General features: G+C 37.8%; 1 long non-coding RNA gene across 1 annotated transcript; it reads right to left on the minus strand.

Annotated features, from left to right (window-relative positions):
- Positions 1 to 270: 270 nt before the first annotated feature.
- Positions 271 to 10,005, minus strand: LOC140737376 (uncharacterized). Its single transcript, XR_012101123.1, has 3 exons — positions 9,942 to 10,005; positions 6,312 to 6,419; positions 271 to 572 (listed from the first exon to the last, which is right to left on the minus strand). It is a non-coding gene; the product is annotated as an uncharacterized lncRNA (long non-coding RNA).
- Positions 10,006 to 10,206: the final 201 nt, after the last annotated feature.

A 10,206-nucleotide genomic window follows, 5' to 3' on the forward strand; every position in this document is an offset into this window, starting at 1 on the left:
ATGCAAACACCCCTGAGAAAGAGATGGACCATCTTCAGTTTAATGAGAGACATCGCCAGCTTATCTGATGAACTAACGACAAGAAAGACAGTGATTCAAACTTGCATCAAGGAAATGACATGAACTGTTTATGGGGAGAAGATTTTACAGATGGACTAATATGGACTTACAGTATATTATCAACATAGGTGCATTGTTCTTGTGTGTTGTATTGAAAATTATAAAGGTGCCTTTTTTTTGTAATTCAAATTTTTATTATTATTTATTCTTATTTTGCAAAGCAGCACAGCATATCATAGAGCAGATACAGTACAGCACATTTACACAGCCATCCCATGACAGGAAAACATATGAAACTAAGAAACAGAAAAAAACTTCCAATTTAAGTTTAAATTAACATACAACCAAAATTGATCCCACGTGTCTTGCACTTTTCCTTCACTGTTAATTCTTCCCAACATGTGTTCATATGATGAAATCTTAACCATTTCCTCAGTCCATTCCCTCACAGTGGGACATCTGGGTTTTTTCCAGTTTTGCAATATAATTCTTGCAGCTGTGATGAGACCCACCTTTAAAATAGTAAATTTGTCATTGTTTACATTAGGTATCATTGTCCTATCACCCAGGAGACAAAACCGTGGGCACAAGGGCAGTGTAGGACCCGACCAATTCCCCAACAAATCAAGAACTTTACACCAAAATGGACGAACCATGAAACACTCCTAAATCATGTGAAAATATGTGCCCACCTCATTTTTACATTTCCAGCATAAATGATTATCAACAATCCCCATTTTGTAGAGTCTAGTTGGTGTCCAATAATATCTGTGTACTATCTTATACTGAAATAAATTTCCCTCTCGCTTCCCTAATATGTCCACTCACATTTGATAAAATATTTGACCACTCATTATCTTCAATATCGCTTCCAAGATCCTTCTGCCATACTGCTTTGAGATTGTTACACGGTTCACCCACAGAGTGCTTGAACATTTTATAAAACACTGATGTTTTATGAACTTCCTATGGTAGTGTAAAGTATTCAGTTAAAGGGTTACTTTGTGGGCCACCATTCTTGAATATGCTACTAACGCAATGTCTTATTTGTAAATACTTCCAGAAATTCCCTTTATCTACAAAGTTATATTTCCTCTGCAAATCCACATACGACATAAAAATCCCATTCTCATAGAGATCACCTACTGTATTTACACCTTTAATCTTTCATTCTTTCCAGTACACCATTCTTTTCCTAATGCATATCGCAGGGTTATTCCAGAGCGAGGAGTATAACTGATTTAAATGTGACTTTTACAAGCTTTATGAATTGTACTCCACACACTCCTTGAGTGAAATAGTATAGGATTTAGATTAGTCTTGTTTTCCACATGTTGTGAGAGAATGTTATTTCTTTGAGGTGTGGGAAATGTATACAGCTGAGGTTGAGGAAATTAGTACTCTAATAGAAAAAACCACACAGAAACCCCTATAGTGGAAACTACTCAGTTAGTTCTTTGAGCATTGAAATGAAGAGAGCCTCTCTAGCACTGGTAACTTACTGGAATGGATGGAGGAGTGATAGTCTATTCCCAAGAGATGTCTTGGCAGGAGTCCTGATCTTGAACTGATGTCTGTAGGACGAAGCTGAGTTAGAAATCTTTGCTTAGTATGAGGGGGATGTGATGGATATTCACTACTTGGCCAGTGCGCCTCTTGTTTTTTTTGCTAATCTTGGATTTTTAAGTACAGCAGCTGCCACTTGTAAGATCAAAACGGATGTAAGCGAACTGCCAGCTATATTGCTTTGTTTAACTTCTGGTTGTCAGTGGAAGGCAGCGTTCAGTTCAGTTCTTCAAATGTAAGTAGAAAGCGGTAATGAGCCTGAAGTTTAAAAAAGTACTCAGCATTGCAGATCCTCTGTCTGACAGAAGTAAGGTGCAGCTCACTGCACATACTGTATTACTACTCAAGAGGACACAATAAGTCAATGGGTTGTTTAATTTATTTTGCTTCAAAACAGACAATCTGACTCTTTTGCTTAATTCAAAGAAGTTTGCAGACCAGTTGGATAATATCATTTGGCATATCAAAGAACTAATTGATTAATGTTAGGAGTTTTATGTACTCAAGTAAGTTAGTTTTACAGTTTCAGATGAGCTCCATGTCTTCAATATGCTTTTAGTTCTTTTGTGCTAAAAAGGTATCTGAGAAAATATATGCATGAAGTCACCCAAATAGGAGAAAACGGGTTTAAATGTAGTGAGCAGTTCAGGTGTATTAGGAATAGAGTAAAGGAACATCAGAAGTTATGGAAGAAACATGAGATGAACTAGAATCCATTCCCATGGCTTCGATTTCTGCGACAGGTGATTTGTTCAACTGCAACTCATCTGTATGTCTTTTTACCTTATAGGAATTGTACCTGTGTTTTAGAAATCATTTGTCCTTTGTGTTTTGGAAATCCTTTATGCTTTGAGTTTGAGAAATGTTTTGTGTTTTAGAAATGGTTTGTAATTTGGAAATGTTTAAGACAGAAATTCTTTATGAGCTTTAAATGTGTTTTAAGGATGCTATTTAGATTTAAATGTGGATCACTGAGAAAAAAAAGATTAGTGTTTTAAAGTACTTTTTTAGCTGGAAGTATTTCCTTTATGGTCATGAGGAGGGACCCAACAGTCAAATACTGGGTATTGGTAGCTAAACTCACTGTGGAGAATAATCTGGGAAGTCAACTTGTCTTTGAAGATTGGGTAGCTATAGTATCATCTCCCTTTAGTGAGAGTATTTGGGCTATCTATATCCAATAGGGCTTAAGGTCTTCATTTGAGTTTCAAACTTCTCAGTCAACAAACCCAATACCATTACAGTACAAGAGGGGGAAGATTAAGAAGAAAATGTGGAAAAAGCATTTTGTGTTATAACTCGTGTATATTTTTACATTGGCACTTAAACTGTGAACAGAGTTTGACCTTCAATCATCTTGGACTTCTTCCATTGACTAAGACATTGATCTGTGATGCCCATGTGACAGTGTACAATCCCTGCACTACATGAAAGTAATTCACATACAGGAAGCCTTCTCCTCCTGAGGACCAGAGACAAAGTGAGTGATACTTGATCTGAGAGGATGCCAAGAAGTTGAATGTAGAATAAAACAGTTCATGTTCTAAACCAAATATCCTCACACCTATTGTGTGTCAGGCCTGCCATGCGAAAAATTAAATGAGCACACATGCTTAAACTTCAGAGCTGTGATCCAAAGCACAATGAATCACATTGTCCTGGGTCGCACAGAGGAGATAGCAGATAAATAGCAATGGAAGTTGACTTTTTTGGATAAAAATGCTGGCAACCCTAAAGCAAAGCCATTAAGAATAGTTTGCTGCAATAGAACCAAACTAAAACATCCTGTAAATTGGACACGATCGACTTTCACAAACACAACTCATTCTATTAGACTCTAAAAGCTGCAAATATACTTCTGAAATCTGTGTTTGCCAACATCTCTTCTCTAACGCTCACAGAATACTTGAATTATGATCTGATACATTCAACACTTATTGATGACTACTTACTCAATAAGGACAACTGTATAAGGGAAATGTTTTGCTAATGACTTGGATATTCTTACTAAAAGACCTGCTCTCATTGTTCATGTGCACAAAAAGATTATTCTTATAAGATTTCTGTTCATTTTAGTCAGGGGTTCAGTTTCTCAAAGTTAACAACATTATTTATGCAGTGTGGTCTGTAAATTTGATAGTTTTTAAGAAACCACATCATAATACGTCCTATTTATTAGTCATACACTAATGATTGAGCAATTGAGTCATAAGTAGCAGCTGCTTTCCCATTCAGTGGACCACTCAGAAAGTATCATTAAAATGGAAAGGTGAAGGCACGACTGTGCTCACTTGAATTAGATTTTTTTCAGATAAACTTTAAATAACAGTGATTTTCTGCAGTCGTTCTAATGCTTTTCTTAACTCTCATCACCAGAATTTTCAAAAGGAGCCTCATTTATGAATTATGCAGAGACACACTTCTCTGTTCAGAGTGTTTTCTAAAGTTCACAAACCCAATCAATGTACAGGCATTTTCCAACCCTGTTTCTCATGCAACTGAACATGGATTATAACGCACCGGTCAGACTACACCTGGAATACTGTGAGCAGTTTTGGGCCCCTTATCTAAGAAGAGATGTGCTGGCATTGTAGAGGGTCCACGGCAGGTTCATTAGAATGATCCTGGAAATGGAAGGATTAACATATGAGTAGCATTTGATGGCTTTTGGCCTGTACTCACTGATGTTTAGAATAATGGCGGGGGAGGGGGGGTGGGGAGATCTCATTGAAACCTACTGAATATTGAAGATAGATAGAGTGGTAGTGGAGAGAATGTTCCTTATAGTGGGGGAGTCTGAGGCCAGAAGACACAGCCTCAGAATAAACAGACACCCATTTAGAACAGAGATGAGGAGGAATTTCTTTAGTCAGAGAGTAGTAAGCCTATGGAATTCATTGTCACCGACGGCTGTGGAGTCCAAGTCACTGAGTATATTTAAAGTGGAGGTTGATAGGTTCTTGATTAGTGATGGTGTCAAAGATTACAGAGAGAAGGCAGGAGAGTGGGGTTGAGAGGGATAATAAATCAACCATGGTGGAATGGTGGAGCAGACTCAATGAGCCAATGGCCTAATTCTGCTCGTATATCCTATGATCTTATGGATAATTTGTCTATAATTACTATATGACCATTTGTAAGAATCGTATGCTGCAAGAACACTTGCAAAGGTAGAAAGGGAAGAATGTCATTGTTTCTTGTCTTATACCATTTCACTTATTAGCTACTGAGGAAAGGCACTGAGATCAAGATTACTCGTTCAGCTACCATACTGCCCTCTGATACCATTTAAGATATTTATAGCTTTTGTGGCTTTTGCTTTTATCTTTATTTAACAACTAAAGATTAACCTTTTTAAAAATGTCAGCCACCTTTGACTGTATTACACTGTCAGGTGAGGAGTTAGAGAGTGATTTCCACATATATGTCCACAATAAAAATTTATAGTATGATCTTCAACACCTCTAATTGTTCACTTAGGATTTGCCATCTGCCGTTTGGAAACTGAGGCTTATTGTACATACATCCATGATTTCCATAGTTCTTGGAATCACTAAATGGAGAAGGATTTTACAAAGATCTTATTCTGTTTTGTTTTAAATCTCCTCAAACACACTGAGTATTTGAATCATCTGTACAGGCATAATAAAACTGTCTAGAAGGTCCTGAAGAAGAGACTCAACCCAAAATGTCAACTGCTTATTCGTTTCCATAGATGTTACCTGACCGGCTGAGTTTCTCCAGCTTTTAGTGTGTGTTGTTCTGGATTTCCAGCATTAGCAGAATCTCTTGTGTTTACAGTCTAGAAGCTTGTCTTTTCCGATACAAAAATTTAATCGAGCCTTCTGGTCGCTATGGCTTATTGCACGGACCAGTTGGCCAGAAGGCCTGTTTCTAAGCTGTCTGATTTTATGACTCTATTTCACCATGACGAAAAGTAATTAAAACCTGTACAACTGACCAAGCTGATTTATATCAATCTGATTTAAATTCAGTAGATACTATAATACTTGGTAAAGCAAACACTGGCAATGGTCTCCTTTTGAATATTTATCCTATGATCTTTGCTGAAGGGTGTTATAAAGAATTTGAACCTCCTTTGAGGTGGATTTTTGCCTCTTGCAGGAATTTCAGGCCATCTCCCCTCATGTGGAAGATTTATTGTATTCAGAAGTGGAGGTTCATTGAGGGCAGAATTCCTGGTTCCAGAGCATAATGCCATTTCAACATTTCTTCATTTTCTTTAACTGTGTATTAACTCTGTTTCTTAAGCAACACACACAAAATGTTGGAGGAGCTCAGCAAGTCAGACAGCATCTGCGGAGGGAAGTAAATGTTTGACGTTTTGGGCCAAGGTCCGTCATCAGGATTGATCTGTTTCTTATGTTTTTTTAAACTAATTGTGTTCTTTTCTCGTAAATATTGTGTTCATATTTTTTTGTGAATGCTGTCCACCTGATGCCACGCGCCTGTGATGCTGTGGCAAGCAAGTTTTGTCATTGCAATTGTGCATACATGTACTTGTGCGCGTGACAAAGAAATAAACTTCGACTTTAATAAATCAATATTAGATTGTCTTCCGTGAATAATCTGCTATAAATCTACCAGAGGCAAGTTATGCATGGAAAATAGCCACTTGGGTTTACTACTGGATGTTGAGCTGTTTGTTGTATGCGACTCCATACCTTTATATTGCACGAGTACAACTTGCTCCTGGCTTCCTGGCACGATTGGTAAAGTAGGCACAGGACGATCCCACTACATAGTGCTGAGGCTGGCACCGCTGAACATCACTACAAATAAACAATACAAAGGGAAATCTAACAATGACCAGATACAGACTGCATTATGCTTATACATAATAGCAACAGAGCTTTTAAAACAGCAGAAAAGTGTGGAGTCACTAAATACTGTAGACATTAAACATACAATACCGTGCAAAAGTCAGGCACACATATATATATATATATCCAGGGAGCCTAAGACTTTTGCAAAGTACTGTAAATGGCAATGAGGTTCACTCCCTGATGAGCTCAATGCCTTTTGTGCTTGCTGTTAGGGAGTATCCTGGAAATATGTGAATATAGCAGATATTAATTCAAGCAAGAAACAGTTTTCACTCCTTAATGTAAATTGTAAATCGTAAGCAGTAAGTTACAATACTGTGCAAAAGTTTTGGGCACCCTAGCTATAGGAATGTGGCTAATAATTTTGCACAGTAGTGTACGATGTGAATTTTTACCTATTTTTAGGGCAGAGATTGATAGATTCTTAATTTGTCAGGCACGAAGGGATATGGGGAGAAGGCAGGAGATTTGGTCTGAGAGGAAAATTGGATCCGCCATGATGAGATGGCAGAGCAAACTCAATGGGCCAAATGGCCAAATTCTGCTCCTATAACTTACGGTCTTATGGTAAATCACATACCAAAATAAATAATGAGATTATAAAGAAAATGGGCTTGGCCATTTTTCTCTTCCTAAACCTGGGTGTTGAAGTCAGATACAGAATTGCACTACCATTACGAATCCAGTCAGCTTTCCCAGAGAATAGGAATTGAACCCTATTCACTATTGCCTTGTTGCTGACTTAACTCACTCACTTAACATGCTTAACCATAAGCAGAATCCTGAACTGATGTTTCGTGTTCAATCGTCACATCAAAGGGCACAGAAACTCCTCAAAGTTCAGTTGCTTCCTTTTTACATAAACAGTTTCTCCAGTCTGCAAAAATTACAGAAGTTACAAATAGCACTTGTCCAGATAAAATTAAAGTGCTTAAATCTGCTTGGTAATATCAACCTTTTTTTAAAATGTTTTTTTAATCACATGGGAGGTGGTTCAGGGTTCATGTTGCTACAAAATAAAACTCTAACAGCCACAAAAATAATTGTTTAACCCCACCCTTGGAAGAGCATTTTCAATTGAACTCCTGAAGCTAAGTCAAGCATTACTGGGCTAAAAAGCTGACAGTAAATTGGTTCAAATTGGCAATGGGCTTGAGAAAGCTAAACAAGGTAGGTGGTGTAGGAACGGGGCACACTCAGTTTGTTTTGGATGGAGGCTGCTCTTTTGAATTGATTGGAACATTGGTCTGAAGATCTAAGGCCATTCGCTAACCTTGTCAGGAGAACGTCAGACATACTGTATAATAACCAGGTTGTGGTATCAAAGTATTTTCAACAGTAGGTATCCACATCAAAGATGGCAATCAGCACAGAAGGAGGCACAGCTAGTAACAAAGATTATGTACATATGGTTTGATAAGGCTTATCTTCACAGGAGAAGTCCTCCTCACCATTCAGCACATCTACAAGGAGTGCCGCCACAAGAAAGCAGCATCCATCAGCAAGGATCCCTCCCATCCAGGCCACGCTCTCCTCTCGCCACCACCATTGGAAAGGAGGTACAGAAGCCTTAGGACTCACACCAACAGGTTCAAGAATCAGGATCCTGAACCAGTATGGAAAACTTCACTCACCTCAACACTGAATGATTCCACAACCTATGGGCTCTAGAAGTCATGTTTTTAATATTTATTTATTTATTTGTTTGTTTGTTCATTATTACTTGATGCACCATCAATAACTCTCCGAGACGTGAGGCGAGATATTGGCTTTTATTGACTGGAAGAAAGAACAAGCAGTAATTGACCACCATACTACATCCTGGAGACTGAGGGCAGGGCTCAGGCCTCAATCGCCTTTATACCGGGGTCTGTGGGAGGAGCCACAGGAGCAGTCAGCAGGGGGCGTGTCCAGACAGGTATATGTCGTTCACCACATTACTATTATTTATTTTTTATATTTGCACAGTTTTTCTTCTTTTGCACATTGTCAGTCTATGTTTGAGTGTAATTTTACACTGATTTTATTGTAATTTCTTTGTTCTATTGAGAATGCCTGAAGAAATGAATCTCAGGGCAGTAAATGGTGGCATATACTTAATTTGATAATAAATGTGGTTTGGTGGAACCAATGTATCTCTTTGACGGGGAATGCAGTATACGTAGAGGTTTTTTTTAGGGATGTCTGGCACAATTCTTCATTTTTGCTTCCCCATCTTCACCCTTCATTTCCCACATTCCACTCTTCCCACTGCCTCTATCCACCACTTTTAACCTTCTTTCATATGCATCTTGGATGGACTTCTGGCATTTACGTGCAATTGACCAGCTCCCTTAAACTAAAAAATTTGTTGTCTTCAGCCTTGGAGGCACAATCCCAGTAGCTGAAGTTCAGATATATATACCCAATTTCCACTTTCATTATATTTCTTGTTACACAGTTCCTTAATGTCAATAATAAGTTAATAACAGCACAATTTTTTTCCTCCCACAAAGACAGTTGGAAGTCCCTTACACAAGCATTGATATCCCTCTTAATAAAACCCACAGGTCTTCACATTGATACAGGGAAAAAATGGAACAAAATGATGTTTCAAAAGGCTGCTGATTGAAAAACACTTTTCATTGTCAAACTTCAAATGAGTTTGGTTTAAATTAATGCGATTGTGTAGGCTTCACTTAATTTAACATTCTGATTCATTCCCATTTCGAACAGATGTCTTTTAAACTACTTTTTTCCCCATTAATCATAACATGTTTTGTTGAACAAAACATATCTTACAGGGAAACACAGACACGTGCAGCAAAAATTTACGCAAATTTCCTAACTCAAATGACAAAAATCAATCAAACCCACTTATATCATTGAGCTTTTTATAATTAGAGCCCCTGTTATTATAGAGATTTTTACAAACATTTTCCGGAGCTAATTTGTTCAGGCAATTAACTCTGTATCTAAATGATTGTCCACTACACATGTTTGTTTTACTTTCATAAAACACTAACAGTTACCCAAGAGGTAAATGCTGCAGAATTACCCATTTCGGGGAAACAACATCTAGCCATCTGTAGATGTCTAATTTTGACCTGTGAATAAATTAATCTTGAAAAGTGGCATTGTACTTGATAAATGTTCCAGCTTTCTCCCAATCAATTTAGTAAATTTTGCTTATTTAAGCATTGTCCCTTGTGGTAGCAGGTCATAAAATTTCATCTAACAGTCAGTGGGTATTCGATCTGAAGCAAATCTGTTGCCATTTAAGGGGCCTATTCAGCTTGCAGTACAAACACCAGCAGTTCGATTTTATTATACAGCCCCACAGTATTCAAAATGAAAAGGGGGAGGGAAGACGAAAGAAGATCATACTAATACATTCTAAACTTTGTTTTTACACCAATGTAAGAGCACAATAGGTCTTTGTTACTCTGGTGTTACGAACTGCATGCTATTTATAACAGTATTACTCACTGAAAGTTTTGCTGAGAGTCACAAGCCCAGCCAAAGTCTTGCTCATACACCAGTCTATGGAAAGATTGATGAGATGCAGGTCTGTGCCTGGGATTCTCCACACAGTTTCAATCATGTCATTGTGGATGGTTGCCAAGAGAGGCCACACCATCAGACACAGGATGAAAAAAATAATAAATTTAACTTTAACAATCATTCTTCTAAAAAAGCTTCATACAGGCACGGTTCTTTATAACTTTTTGTCTTTATTTTGCCTCTTCTCCCA

Source organism: Hemitrygon akajei, chromosome 2 (assembly GCF_048418815.1).
Source record: "Hemitrygon akajei chromosome 2, sHemAka1.3, whole genome shotgun sequence".
In the NCBI taxonomy this organism is placed as follows: domain Eukaryota; kingdom Metazoa; phylum Chordata; class Chondrichthyes; order Myliobatiformes; family Dasyatidae; genus Hemitrygon; species Hemitrygon akajei.